Source organism: Tursiops truncatus, chromosome 15, assembly GCF_011762595.2.
Source record: "Tursiops truncatus isolate mTurTru1 chromosome 15, mTurTru1.mat.Y, whole genome shotgun sequence".
Taxonomy (NCBI): Eukaryota; Metazoa; Chordata; class Mammalia; order Artiodactyla; family Delphinidae; genus Tursiops; species Tursiops truncatus.
Genome location: NC_047048.1, coordinates 32,596,347 through 32,611,762, shown reverse-complemented (window position 1 = coordinate 32,611,762; position 15,416 = coordinate 32,596,347). Strand labels below are relative to the sequence as shown.

The 15,416-nt window shown below is 42.4% G+C and overlaps 1 protein-coding gene and 1 long non-coding RNA gene across 20 annotated transcripts in view; one reads left to right on the top strand and one right to left on the bottom strand.

The window, feature by feature from the left end:
- Positions 1-15,416, top strand: part of RBFOX1 (RNA binding fox-1 homolog 1) — a 2,189,093-nt gene that overhangs the window by 1,210,862 nt on the left and 962,815 nt on the right. The gene's annotated exons all lie outside the window — the stretch shown is intronic.
- On the bottom strand, positions 11,262-13,515 carry LOC117308150 (uncharacterized). Its single transcript, XR_004522099.2, has 2 exons — positions 13,123-13,515; positions 11,262-12,558 (listed from the first exon to the last, which is right to left on the bottom strand). It is a non-coding gene; the product is annotated as an uncharacterized lncRNA (long non-coding RNA).

The following is a 15,416-nucleotide window of genomic DNA, read 5'->3' as shown; positions in this document are numbered from 1 at the left end:
GGAATGAAAGGGAAAAAAATGTTTGAAAACTTTTGTGTCAGACCAGAAATTATAGAGTAGCAACAGCTTAGGGATTTAAATAACCCCTTTAGCCCAATTCTGAAGGCTTTGTGCTTTAAACTGAAGAGAAGAAAGGAATTAGAGATTCAATTTAGGACTTTTTTTGTGGATTATGAAATGGAGGAGTCATTTTGACTGACTAATTGAGCAAGGATATGATTCCAACTTGGGTTGTCATTTGGAAGATACAGCTTTGGCATTTAAGCTGCTTTGGGGGTACCTTCTCTGATGGGCTTTCATGAGAGTTTCTTGTTCCGTTGCTTATTATTTGCTGGAGATTAAGGTGAGAGTCTTGGGGCTTTTGTTGGTAGCACGGGCAACGCTGAGAGGGTCATGAATCAGTCTTTGGCACTCCCCTTCCCTGCTGTAGGGACCCTAAGGGAATTCCAGATGCAGGGAGCAACACTAGGACAGAAATCTCAGGAACACTCCGTAGTAGCTTTGTGAGCTCTCCATCCCCGAAGTCAGCTCTGGTACAAAGCTTTAAGGGGATTTTTTTAGTCTTCCTCCTGTCCCCAAACTGAGCCTTTGGACCAGGTCACACAGGCACAGGCACAGGTATGTACACAGAGAGATGAGATCAGGTCTGTAGACGCGGCTCCATCTTAACTTGCCCTCCCAGATGTATTTGTTGAGGACAAGAGAGAGAAAGTGGAAAAGATGTGGTTGGGTTTTACCCAAGCAGCGCATGTTAGAGAGGCCAGGGATCATGCCTTTTAAAGCACAGTGACCTTGCTATCCGTATTTAAAATGCATAACCAACAAGGACCTACGGTATAGCACAGGGAATGCTGCTCAATATTCTGTAACAACCTAAATGGGAAAAGAACTTGAAAAAGAATAGATACATCTCTATGTATAACTGAATCACTTTGCTGTACACCTGAAACTAACACAACATTGTTAGCCAACTATACTCCAATATAAAATAAAAAGTTAAAAAAAAAAAAGAAGCACAGTGACCTTGCCAGCTGGTCACATCATTAACTTAGACTCTTCAGATAAACAGCTATTCTCTCCTAAGGCGAGGGACAGGGGACCAAGAAGTAAAGTGAAAACAAGCAGGGCTTGACAGGGGGAGAGGAATGAATGGATTCCATTTCCCTTCATTGTTTATTTCTTAAGCTCTTTGTTGGACATTTGTATATTTTCTTGGGAGAAATACCTATTCAAATGCTTTGCCCATTTTTAAATTGGGTTTGGTGGTGGTTGTTGAGTTTTAGGAGTTCTTTATATATTCTGCACCTCAGTTCCATATCAGATATATGACTTACAGATATTTTCTCCCATCCTATGGTTGCCTTTTCACTCTGTCCTTAGTGTCCTTTGATGCACAAAAGTTGTAAATTTTGATAAAGTCCAGCGTGTCTGTTTCTTTTTGTTTGTTTTCTTTTCCTTGCCTGTGTTTTTGGTCCTAAGCTGTTTAGAAAAACAGCAGCAAACTGTTATTTGCCTGAATCCAGGGTGCTCTCTCCAGAACAAGAAGGGAAGTTCAGCTAAATCTCATGATTCAGTGGTTAGACCTCCAGCTGGCAGGGGAGATGATCAGTGTGTGCTGAAACCCAACTGCTGACCCCCGAGATGCCATGATGTTCTTGCAAGAAGGCCACCGGCAGGGGGAATGTACATGATGCTGGGAGGCCAGGCTGGGACTCCTGGGAGAAGCTTCTCTCATCCAGTTCCACTGGCTTCTCTCCAAGGTGGTCAGGGACTCACTGATGCATGGACAGCTCATATGTTCATCTGTGAACCACATCCGCTCTTAAGAGGAGCTGGAAATGCATTTCTCCTGATTCCACTCGCTGTTTTCTCCCGTCTGTGGGTTTCTGTCGCCATCATTCAGCACTTAGAAAATTGTCGAATCTTAGAACAAAAAGACAACTGAAGCCCACCCCCATAATATGCAACTAAAAATCACTGAAGCCTGGAGTGGTTAAGACTCCTGCCCAAATTCCTGTAACTAAAGTGCAATAAAACCAGAGCTGGATACTAGAAATCCCGACTCAAGACAGTGCTCTTCAAGGAGCCTCACCATTTCGTGAATTTCGTTAAGTGTTTGCTTAGCCTCATACTCTAGTCTCCATCCTAGTGGCAAAAAAATAAAAAGAGTTGCAAGTGGAAAATAATCCTTGCCACTGTGGTCTGAGTTGAATTATTGTTTCAATATGCGATTATCTAAAGAGTGGGCACGGGAAGGTCTGAATCACAGCATCCCTTAGGGCATAAGCCTCATGAACTCCAATGTCCCAGGGCTAAGCTTGGAGCAGAACACAGCGGTTTAAAGGGTCAAGTGGCTGCCTGGGAATGCGGCCCCAAATTACCAGAGCTTCTGATTTTTTTCAAGAGAACACAGAAATTAGGTTCTTGTACGAAACATCTCAATTTTTTAATTTAAATTTTTAAAGGAATCAATTTAAAAGCTCTAGTCTGAAAGCCTGTAAGAAAGCAAAAAGATCTGTGCAATGAATATGGACCGTTGATTTGAGATCCTTGCTCTTACAGCTAGACCTGTGTTTCTCAACATTCACACACATTGGAATCATCTGGAGAGCTTTTTAAAACATTGCCAGTGTTTCAGTCAGCCCGACTCCAGACTAATGCATCAGAGTCTCTTGGGGTGGGTTCTGGGCATTAGGACTGGTTACAGCTCCCCGGGTGATTGTAAAGTACAACAGGGTTAAGGACCGCCGGGCTCAAGGCAGTGTCGGCAGACAGGATCCTCTGCTTCCCACCTCTTTCCCATCCATCAGGACATCTGGACTGTGATTGCTGGACATCAGGATGGCCCTAATTTTAGGGTTCACATCTGGGTAATTGGCTGCATTTCTTGTTTCTTGTCCTTTTGGGGGGGGCATTTTATAGGCACAGACAGATGTCCCTTTCACTTCATTTGCCACGTGACCCTTCTGGAAAGTTTCAATCCCCAACTTTGTGATTTATCCCATCTCTGGAGCAAGTGGGCTATTCAGTGAAGTTTGTTTGTAGCTTCTTAACTTTGATCTCCTTTTCATCTCTTAGCCTTGGGGTTTCTCCAGCCAGAGAGGATGCTTTGCCCAGCTGCCTTTGGTCTTGTGAATTCGCAGCCTTGCCCTTGAAACACCGGGAGCCCCTGTTGGTTCTTGCGAGCCCTTGAACGCTCCTGTTCTGCACCCATCTGTTTCTGCCTTGACTCCTTGCTGTTTGTACAAACACTCCCCTCGCCTTTCCATGCCAGTTTTTTGGAGTCACTGAGATAACCCCAGCAAGCCTTACAGGAAAAAAAAAAAAAATAGTATGGACAGGAAACTACCAAAGGACAAGATGATCTTTAAAGTAGCTTTTATTTCCCAAAACTCTATGAATCTTGTCATTGATTTTGTCACTTGTGATGATAGCATTTTGGTCATATAAGAAAGTATCCTTAATTTTTAGTGGTGCAAACTAATTAGGAAGTAGAAGTGAAATGATATGAACTCTGGAGTTGCTTCAAGCATCTTCAGTATTTTATTATACACACACACACATAAAATTCTAAGGTCTATGTGATTCCAAGAGTTTATGATTCTTTCTTTCTTGTCACTTAATCTGCTTAAGAATGATGTCACTGCCAAAGAAATGAGTGGATCATCTTTTAAAAACGCATGAGTCATTTCATAATACAGTTAACCAGTCCAATTAAGAAAATAAAAATCCACAATTTCATCTTCGTAACACGACTAATATTAGCTCTTACAGTTAGCCCTCTGGCGTTGTTTCCATTGTTTTACATACAGTTTGGGTTTCTGCTATGTTTACTGATGATATTATCAAGCACAGACTGTGGACTGGGTCTTGCATTGTGGCCATATCAGCTTTCTAGCTGCTTTGAATTTACAATCATCAATAAGCCCTGAAGAGGGAAACCAGAAGTGACAGCATTTAGCCCAAATGCAGTCATCCAGTGGATTTGTCATTGGAGTGAATCTCTTGCTCTTGCTTGTGCACCTTATAATGCTAAGTGTATTTCTAGTAACTCAGGAATACAAGTGTTGGGGAGAAAGAAAGGCAGAGACTTAAAGAGGTAAACAGAACCTGAGGTGGGGATTATGTAAGGTATTGCTTCTTATTCTCCTTGCATACCATTGCATCAGAAAGCCCTCTCTTCCCAGAATTCACACATCTAGGCAAATGGTTACCTTGACGACTCTAGGGTACCACATTGCTACACTGGTACATTTTTAAGTCTATTTCAGGTCACTGCATTCAAGACCTACTGAATCCTAATCCCTAAGAGGGGAACTCAGGATTCTGGATTTTTAGCAGGCTCCCCAGAGAATCTGTAGGTGGCCTGTCCAGCACCCATCTGACTAAGCATTGGGTGACTATCGGAAAGATGTTGGAATAGACGTTGAATCTTTCAGAAACAATTCTGTTTAATTGCTACAATAATTAGTAAACAGTTGTGTTTATTACAGTTACAATGGAATGGAAGTCTTAGCTTTGATATCCAGATCCTTGAAAATTAAGCATTATTATATAATAATTCATTTAATATGTTACTGTCATCAGATAAACATTTCACAGTCATTGTAAGCAATTAGGAACCATTCTCTCTCTTCCCCTCCCTCCCTCCCTCCCTCCCTCTTCATTTGAACAAGAGCTACTTTCTCCTTAGCCGGAGCACAGACATACTTAATGCCAAATTGTAACAAAATATATGTTATTACAGAATAAGATTTTACTGTTAATTCCTCAGAAGCAAAAAAAAGTGGGGAGGAGGTTATAAGGGGCTTTGTTAGTTTTCATCTACCTGAATATGATGCCGATCTTTGACCTCCTAGAGGTGTGTGTCAAAGCTCCTTGCCCCCTCTTGACTCTGGTACTCATACATCAACATCCTTTTTCATGACATTAGACTCCACAACGAGCATGGTTTTTCACAGTCATGTCCCACTGTTCTAGAAAACTGCCAGAGGACACTCAGAGCTGTCCTCTCTCTTCCTCTGCTCTTGTTCCTATCTCAGAGAAGGATGCTTCTTGGGGTACCTTGCCTATGGCTTTTGGGTGCATTTAGACAATGGGAGGTATAGGTGGAAAACTTGAGCTCGGGAGAAGCCCGGGCTTATTTTTCCCTCTCTCTGCTTCTTGGAGTGTCTCCAGATGCTCCCTCAGCATCCTCCTCCATAGTTCCAGCTCCCCTGGGCAGTGTCTACCATGGCAGGTGGCCCTGGCTCCTGAGCTCTGAAGACACCCCCGGTTCCCATTGACTTTCAGTTTCAAGGATTGTGGCCGCTTTTGAAGACTCCAGTTTCTGTGTTCTCCCACCATCCCCTCTTTGACTCTTCCCAGTTCCCTGGGTTAAATCCCTTTAGTTTAAAAAGCCGAGAATTGTTTCTGTTTCTTGGCATTACCTCGATATCTACCTCTGAAAAAGCACTCCCTCTTGTACACAAAAGCTTACAGATCTAGGTATTATCACTGGTAAGAATATACTCATTTTAAAAAATTTAATAAACTTTTATTTTGGAATAATTTCAGGCTTACCGTAAGTTTAGATTTATATACACCTCCCCAATTTTCCCCTAATATAGACATTTTCCGTCATCAGAGTTTATTTATCAAAACTAAGAAAGCAACTTTGCTACCATACTAACTGAACTCCGGATTGGATTCAGATGTCACCAGATTTTCCACTACTCTCCTTTTCTGTGTTCTAGGAGCCAGTCCAGGGCACCCCATTTCATGATCACCACATCTCCTTAACTTACTGTTGGCCACGACAGATTCTCAGTCTTCCCTTGTTTTTCATGACATTGACAGTTTTAAGTAGTAATGGTCAGGTATTATACAAAACGTCCCTGAATTTGGGTTTGTGCGATGTTCCTCTCATGATTAGCTGTGAGTTATAGTTTTGGGGGGAGAAGACCACAGAGGTGAGGTGCCCTTCCCAGTACTTCAAGTTAGAAATCACCTGGAATCGCATCTGCCAGGTTTCTCCCCTGCGTGGGTACCATTTCCCTCCTTTCCGTACGTGATGTTTTGAATGCAGGTAACCAAGTCCAGCCCACGCTCAGGGTGAGGGGAAGTAAGTGGAAGGGGTTTTATCTAGATCTCTGTATTATTTGGAAATTTTAGTAAAGAATATGTGTCTCGGGCTTCCCTGGTGGCGCAGTGGTTGAGAGTCCACCTGCCGATGCAGGGGACATGGGTTCATGCCCTGGTCCGGGAGGATCCCACATGCCACGGAGCGGCTGTGCCGTGAGCCATGGCCGCTGAGCCTGCGCGTCCGGAGCCTGTTGCTCTGCAACGGGAGAGGCCACAACAGTGAGAGGCCCGCGTACCGCAAAAAAAAAAAGAATATTTGTCTCTTTTCTTTCATTTTTAAATTCAATTATTTATATATGTAAGTGTGGACTCATATCTGGTTGTATCTAGTTGTTTTATACTTTGGGCTATAATCTCAAAGTATTTGTTGTTCAGATGGTCCAGCTTTGGCCAAGGGGAGCCCTTTCGTGTTGGCTCCTGTGTCCCTTTGACCTTCCGCCATCCCTTTGTGTTGTGAGAATTTCCTTATTTTCTGCACTAAAATATGGTTCATGCACATTTTGTTTCTCCTGTCCCTAGAAATCAGCTGTTTCTCCTAGGATAGGCCCAAATTTTCAAGTGCCATTTCCCCCTCCTTTTGTGCCTTTATCACATTCACCAAAAGATGAAATAATGCATTTGTTCACTCAAGAGGTATTTATTGAATAACAATTGTATGCCAGATAGCGGACTCCTCCAGTTACATGTTTTTGAATAGAGCAAATACTGCCTCTGCTTTCAAAAATATTAAATAAATACACACGCACACACACATATATATATTATATATATATATTTGTATGTGTGTGTGTGCTGTATATGCATGTGTTCATCTCTAATGAAATGTATTGGCTTCAGTAAGCTTCAGCAGTGCATTGTCACACAGCAGAAACCATTCTTACAAGACCGCTGGAATTTCCATGGGGCTAGCGCAGTTAATTTCCTGCATGTTTGTTCCAGAGGAGTGTTTCCTTAAAACCAAACGTCCAAACTACCAAACTCAATTTGACAAACCAAGCCCCCATGTGGTTCATGAGCAAAGAGATTGGAGGTGGGTGCTGATCTCAGCATCTGTGTGTGTTTTGGAATTCACGGGATAAATACCCTGATACAGGAGCTGTCAGGCCTGATTAATACTCCACTCTCACGCTGCGTGTGCCTTAACCTCTAGGCGTTACAGTTGCTTCCTCGGTCCCCCGTGAGGCATCCGTCAGCATCAGCTTTCCCGAAACTCCTCTGCTGAGTGTTTCTCCTCTGTGTCATATGTTTATTTGTCATCTTTGCTAAAGGATTTTCAGTTTGAAAAATAATTTGCTTCAAGGATGAACTTGGGAAAGATGGGGAGCAGTTTTGTGGGAATGCCCACGGTGGGGGCCAGTTCATAACGCACCCAAAAAGTCCATCGAATAGTACTTGGCACAAAAGAGCAGAGTAGCTTCTATATGAAGTGGGGCGGTTAGTAGGTTAAACCACCCCAAAACATGTAAATGATGACATCATTTCCATGGAAGGACAATTGATTGTACAGTGGGAACTATGTAACACAATCCTAGTGGTTGCTAGATAGAATATGACATGTTTATCTAATACTGTGGAATACGAGATTATTTTTAAACATGGTGAGGTAGAAATCTAATTCCACCATGTGAAGATAGGTAGGTACAGATAATCCAAATATATGGAAGAATATACATCAATTACTAACCAGAGTTTTCCTTTGAGAAGTAGGTTTAGAAATAACTTTCACCTTCTGCCCTGTAAATGTCTTTATTTTTTGAGGATTTTATGACGAACGTGTAATATTTTGGGGATTCACCAAAAGTATTGAATGCTCGATGTAACATAATATTTTTATAGACAGTATCATTCAGAAAATGTTCCTTCTAAATAGTGAAATAATTATCATGTCTGATGCCTTTCAAATCACCTGCTACATGTAAGGATATTTTGCATGGATAATAATAATAGACTGAAGATATGAAGAATATCTTCTCTCTAAGTACTCTGTTGGGTGTACTTCCTGCCTGCCAAGCATCTTTAAATATCATTCTGAGTGTCAAGAATGAACATCACTGGGGATTTTTCATGATGAATGTGGGCATCTATCCAGGAAGTAGATGGTTATTTTAAAGAATAAAAGCAGATCTGATTGTTTGGATCTGGTCAGTTTTAACCAGGAAGGGATAGAGCAGTTACTTGTGGGACACTATTATTAGCGTCCTAGGGCTGATGAACAATAGAAATTTGTTCCCTCACAGCTGTAGAGACCAGAAGTCCAAAATCAAGGTGTTGGCAGTTTTGGTTCCTTTTGGAGGCTTTGAAGAATCTGCCTTCTCTCTTAGCTTCCAGTGGTTTCCCTCCAGCCCTTGAAGTTCTGTGGCTTATAGAAGCATCCTTTCAATCTCGGCCTCTGTCTTCATGTAGCATTCTCCTCATGTCCCTGTCTTCACATGGTCATTATCGTATAAGGACACAGTCATATTGGATTAAGGACCCACCCTACTCTAGTATGACCTCTTCTTAACTGATTACATCTGCAATGACCCTATTTCAAATAAGTTCACATTCTGAGGTCCTGGGGGTTAGGACTTCAACAAATCTTTTTGCTGTTAACAGACACTTAAAAGATATAGATGCCTGGATCCCAGCTGGAAACAAGAGCAAAAATAAACAAATGGGACCTAATTAAACTTAAAAGCTTTTGCACAGCAAAGGAAACCATAAGCAAAATGAAAAGACAACCTGTGGAATGGGAGAAAAGATTTGCAAATGGTGCAACCAACAAGGGATTAATTTCTAAAATATACAAACAGCTTATACAGCTCAATATAAAAAGCAAAGCACCCAATTGAAAAACGGGCAGAAGACCTAAATAGACATTTCTCCAAAGAAGGTATGCAGATGGCCAAAGGGTACATGAAAAGATGCTCAACATCACAAATTATTAGAGAAATGCAAATCAAAACTACAATGAGGTATTACCTCACACCGGTCAGAATGGCCATGATCAAAAAATTCTGCAAGTAATAAATGCTGGAGAGGGTATGGAGAAAAGGGAACCCTACACTGTTGGTGGGAATGTAAATTGGTACAGCCACTATGGAGAACAGTATGGAGGTTCCTTAAAAAAGTAAAAATAGAGTTACCATATGATCCAGCAATCCAACTCCTGGGCATATATCTGGAAAAGATGAAAACTCTAATTCAAAAAGATACATGCACCCCAATGTTTGTAGCAGCACTATTTACTATAGCCAAGACATGGAAACAAACTAAGTGTCCATCAACAGATGAATGGATAAATATATATATAATGGAATATTACTCAGCAATAAAAAAAATGAAATAATGCCATTTGCAGCAACATGGATGGACCTAGAGATTCTCATACTAGGTGAAGTCAGTCGACAGAGAAAGGCAAATACCAGAATATCACTTATTTGTGGAATCTAAAAAATGATACAAATGAACTTATTTACAAAACAGAAATAGACTCACAGACATAGGAGACAAACTTATGGTTACCAAAGGGGAAAATGGGGGAAGGATAAATTAGGAGCTTGGGATTAGCAGGTACACACTACTATATATAAAATAGATAAACAGCAAGGATCTACTGTGTAGCACAGGGAACTATATTCAATATCTTGTAATAAAAATAATCTAAAAAAATGTATACATATAACTGAATCACTTTGCTGTACATCTGAAACATTGTAAATCAACTATACTTAAAAAAAAATAAAAAAGATAATAGATGTCTGGATCCCAGCTGCTCAATCCAGTTATTTGCAGTTGGGGCCCAGACACAAGCATTCCAAGAAATAACATGTGATGAATAACAAGGTCTGCTAGTCCCCTGCTGCAGACTAAGGACCATTCAGATGGTATCCTGAAGACAGTTGTTCCTTTGCTTAATGCAAGCTCATTATATGAAATGCAGTTTACATTGACAACACAGATATTTTGTTAGCGACTATTTTTCCTTCTACAAATAGCATTTTTCTACTCCATTAAAGGTTAAGAAATTTTTTTATTCAGAGGGTTCCCCAGTGGGTTTAAACTAGAATTTCAGTCACCCATGCTAATAATTCAGAAACCTGCTTAGTTGAGGTCCTCCTTCCCAATAAGCCTGGCCACGGGACAGGCCATCATTCCCTCAAAATAAAGAACTCCTTTTCCATGAAATGACTATGTGCTTTCCATCACACTTTCTAGATCCAGGAGGAGATCAATGCAAATGCCCATTTCCCCCTTCTTGGAAGGTCTCTATTTATAGCTTTTGTCTGTTGGCACGCACGTGAGGAGTCGGCACTGCCATTCACAGCAGATGGATCAGGCTCAGCCATATTTCCCTTCTCACAGGCACGGTCTGCTTGGCATGTGGAATTGCATTCCCTTGCTCGCTAATCCTCAGCGACGCGAGTCTCTCCCCCACCCGCCACGGCCCCCATAACCTCCCTTAGTTCCAGGAACTCTTTGTGAGCCAGTTGTACCAGCCCCCTGACATGACAGCTTCACTTGCTGAGTCCTGATTTTGAACTCCTATACAGAGACAAGGACACTGCCCAGTTTCACCGTGAAGAATGTCAGGGGGCTGCTGTCGATATGGAAGGCTACACAGCAGGTCGGGGCAGAGCCCCGTTCCCAAAGCAGGAACTCTTTTGTGGGAATTGTCAGGCTTTTTTGCAGAGGCAAAGTTTGCATCATTTTACCTGTACTCACTTTTTTTTTTTTTCCTCTTTGGGCACCGGCTTAGTCAATAATTAAAGCATATCTGTGCCCATATTTCACATTCTTTTAAAAAGTTTAGGGACTTCCCTGGTGGCGCAGTGGTTAAGAATCCACCCGCCAATGCAGGGGACACGGGTTCGAGCCCTGGTCTGGGAAGATCCCACATTCTGCGGATCAACTAAGCCCGTGCACCACAACTACTGAGCCTGCGCTCTAGAGCCCACGAGCCACAACTGCTGAGTCCGTGTGCCACAACTACTGAAGCCCATGCACCTAGAGGCCCTGCTCTGCAACAAGAAAAGCCACCACAGTGAGAAGCCCATGCACCGCAATGAAGAGCAGCCCCTCTTTGCTGCAACTAGAGAAAACCCACATGCAGCAACGAAGACCCAACGCAGCCAAGAATGAATGAATGAACGAATAAATAAATAAATAAAAATTAAAAGTTTATTAGTTTATTTTTAACTAGTTTATTGGTTAACCATATGCGATAATCTGTAGAGCCCCCTCCCCACAAATGCTGATGACTCAAAGGCAATGGAAGTGTTTTTTCCAGTTATCTCATAGTCCAAGTTGGGCACGCTGGATCCGGGAGTTGGCTTCCTTTCCTGCAGTGATTCAGGGGCCCAGGTTCTGCCCATCGTGTGGATCAGCCTTGCCCTGCGTCTCTTTGTCAGCAGCATCATCACCATCGTGTTCATCCTCATCGTCAGCAGTAGCAGCATCTGCATCCAGCAGGTGGGAGGGGATTATGAAAGCATGGAGATCACATTTGATAACTTCAGCCTAGAATCGACATCTTGCCCTCACCTCTCTATGGGGTTCTGTGTAAAGTTCCATTAAGAAAAGCCAAGTTTGGAATTGATTATATGAAACCATTAATGTCCAGAATGTGAAGGAAGTAGATCCTGATCTTCCTCCCTTGGAGGTCTGGAAAGCCTCAAAGAGTCACCTTTACCTGGATGGTGTAGACCGGTCTGAAGGCCTGAACCTCCAGCTAGGAGTCACAACATTCTTGCGTTCATTCATTCAAAAACATTTGTTCAGTGCCCCACATGTGTTCCAGGTGCTGAGGATGAGTGCACATCACAAATGAGGTTTGACTCTCAGGGCGCCTACAGTCTGATGGAGGGAAGGCAGTCAATACATAAATAGACACAGCACGGAAGTGTTATATAATCTCAGCTGGAGGAGATAAGCCACAGCCGTGGAGAGTGAGTGATGGAGTCCTTTTATTTAGGAAGGTCAGGGAGTGTCTCCTGAGGAGGTGACCTGGATTTGGATAAGGATAGAAAGTCGCATGGAGACCTGGAGGGTGTCAGGGCAGCTGTAAGGGCAAAAATGAAGCTTTTCAAACATTAAGGTGGCCTTTCAAGCATGCTTCCATGCAAACTTGCCCTTCCAGAACCGTTTACTGTTTGTGCCCCATTCCGTGCTTTCGTGCACGTCAGTGTCTCATATGAGCATCTGGAAGGCTTGCTTGCCCTGTTTTTCCTACCCACCTGGAAAACACTTCCTCATTGTCATGCAAGACTCGGCTCAAATGCAGCAACTTTTGTGATGCTTTTTACTGCCCTAGGCAGAATTTCCACTCACTCCTTTTCTTCACTGTATCTTGAATGTTTGTGTTCCCAGTTATATTTATGTGTTTCCATGGACATAAGAAGAGGGGTAGTTTGGGTCTGGCTGTCCGTCTTATCTCCAGGCATCCTGCATCGTGACCTGCCATAGTGATACTTAATGATTACTGAATGCGATTATGCATATCCCTTAGAAAAATAAAACGAGAGCAACAAAACCATTGATTATAATTGATACCACTTACTGAACGTTTACTTAGAACACTGTTCCAAATACTTACCATGTGCACGCTCATTCAACATGCACAATAACCGCATGAGATAGAGACTATTATTATTTATGGAAGAAGACACCGAAACACAGGAAGGTTAGAGGAATGTGTCCGGAGTCCCACATTTATAATGACCATCATACACAAGTGTAATAACTAGTGTTTATTATGTTACCACTAAGCATTTAATGTGGATTGTTTTCTTTAATCCTCACACAACGCTTTGGAGAAAGTACTGTTAAGATACTCATTTTACAGAGGAAGGCATGAGAATGCAGAAAGCTTAAATAACTTGCCCAAGAACGCATATGGCTAATGCATGGCAGAGCTGGGGTTCAGATTCATCTGTACTTGGTTCCAGAATCCTCATCTTCACCCCAACACTTGAACGTGATGTGTTAGCATCAGAAAAGGGGGGGAAAACCAGTACCCACTTGTTATAAAGCTGGCTGCTCAAGGTAAACATTCGGCAGAATCCACCGACGCCGTGTACTTGGAGCTGCTGTGTGTGCCAGGTGAGGCTGCGTCCTGCTTCTCTTGATGAATAATTCACCACCTGGAACCCTGTGTTTACTTCTGCTGTTGTCCTCCCAGTAGATGAGGAAGGAGCACAGCCGTCCACAAAAGCAGAGTTATAGGGTGAGAACACAACACAGAACGCAAGAGGGTTATTTATAGTCCAGAATCCCAGGCTGAAAAGAAGGCATGCGAGGAGCTGAATCATTTCCCAGGGAATCTGGGAGGACAGTGGACAGTGGCAATAAAGAGCCCCCAAAGGGTCAGGGCTGCATACCAATTACAGCGACTTCCAGACACTTAACACGCACGGCACTTAGCACGCGATCAAGGACTTGTTCTGTCCGGGAAGGAAAAACAACTTCTGATGTCTCCCCCTAAGCAGAGAGGCAGCCTGTCTGACACTGTTGTTGCAACACAACTCTAATTTAAATTCCAGGTTCCGTGATAATGAGTTGGCAGCCCCATCACTCAGGCTGGCATATCTTGATACAAGGGAAAACGTCCAGTCCAGTTTGACTCTTTAAAAAGCTGTCCATGCCAAGCTTCACATAAAAGCGGGGAGAGCGTGGTGATGTATCCTCTTCCTGCAGACCAATTTGTGAAACTACAACAATCACTGTTCAGTCAGCTCCCCAATTACCTCTTTTCTCATTAAATGTATGGCTTTCTGCTTCCTTAGAACTCTGTAGGTTGCAACAGACTGAATTCTAAGTAAACTCAGCTCAAGCAAGGGAAATAGGAAGGATTTATTCATGCTCTTGAAACCAAGGGTTTCAGGGTGGGACTGGCTTTTGGCTGTGCCTAGACCTTGGATGATATTAGGAAGCTCTGTTTCTCCACTTCTTAGAACTGCTTTCAGCTTTGTTGGTTTTTTTCTCAAGGTAATCCATGTATGTCCTGGAAACTCCAGACCCACACCCACCGTATTAGTTTCTCGGTAGTAACAAACTACCACAAACTACTTAAAACAAGAGAAATTTATTCTCTCACAATTCTAGAAGCCAGAAGTCTGCTTGTAGGATTGGCTCCTTCTGGGGGCTCTGACAAAGAATTCCTTCCATGCACCTCTCCTAACTTTTGACTGCTGCCAGCTACCCTTGGCGTTTTTTGGTTTGTGGCTGTGTCACTCCAGTCTCTGCCCCTGATGTCACGTCACTTTCTCTCTGTGTCTGTTTGCCTCAAATCTCCCTCCTTTGTCTTATCAGGTCACTAGTCTTTGGATTTAGGGCTCATACTAAATCCAGGATGACTTTATCTCAAGAGACTTGACTACATCTGCAAAGACCCTTTTTCCAAATAAGGCCACTTTACCAAGTGCCAGGGGTTGGGACTTGGATGTTTCTATTTGGCGACACGCACTGCAACTCACAACACATACCGATGTATAAACTGCAATACAAACAGAGCAAACCTCAGAAGTCCTGGGCTAATGCTCATCAGCTCTGATGACGTGGTTTAAGGAATAACTCCACTTCTGTGCTAATCACTGCAGCTAGAAGAATTCAGTGCTCTCACTGGCCAGTCCGAGGACATGGGCTGACCAGTCCATACCAGTTTGACAAACACAACTAGAGCAAAGAAAACATCTTGAGGGACACTTAAAGAAGATGTGCACTCAGTGTGAATGAATTGATTAAAAAATAACTGAAAGTCTGGAAGAAAGTGAACTTGGAAGAAGTTGTAACATAAAAATGCTGCATATTTGTTGCAAAGTTCATGTTGGCCAAAGGTGCTTGCTTCATTTTCAGGCCATTAAAAGATCCAAGAGTGCTGTATCGGTTTGAGTGGGTATCTACGTGGAAAGGGAATGTTTACGGAACATTTGAATCTTTTACTGAGTTATTGTAGGCATTGTAGGCATCCCTTAAGGAGTTTCTTGGATGAAGGGAAGGAAAAGTAAATGAATATATGAATGTGAAATACTTAAAAAGGATGAATGAATGAATGAATGAGTAAATGGGCATTTGTCCCTCTCACTCCTCTTGAGTTTCCCTGTTTTTAGAAATTGTGCTTGGATTTTTGCCTTCTTATTAAAATCATGATAATCAATGTCACTGATGGGCTTAAAGCTTGTTGTCCAATTCAGGCACAGAGCAAATGAGGAATTCAGTTTTGGTTGTTTTGTCCATGATCTTATTCTGCCAGGCTGCGCAACACGGTGGGTTCTTAGAAGATGCTAGTTAATACATTTAATTCTCTTATGGACCTC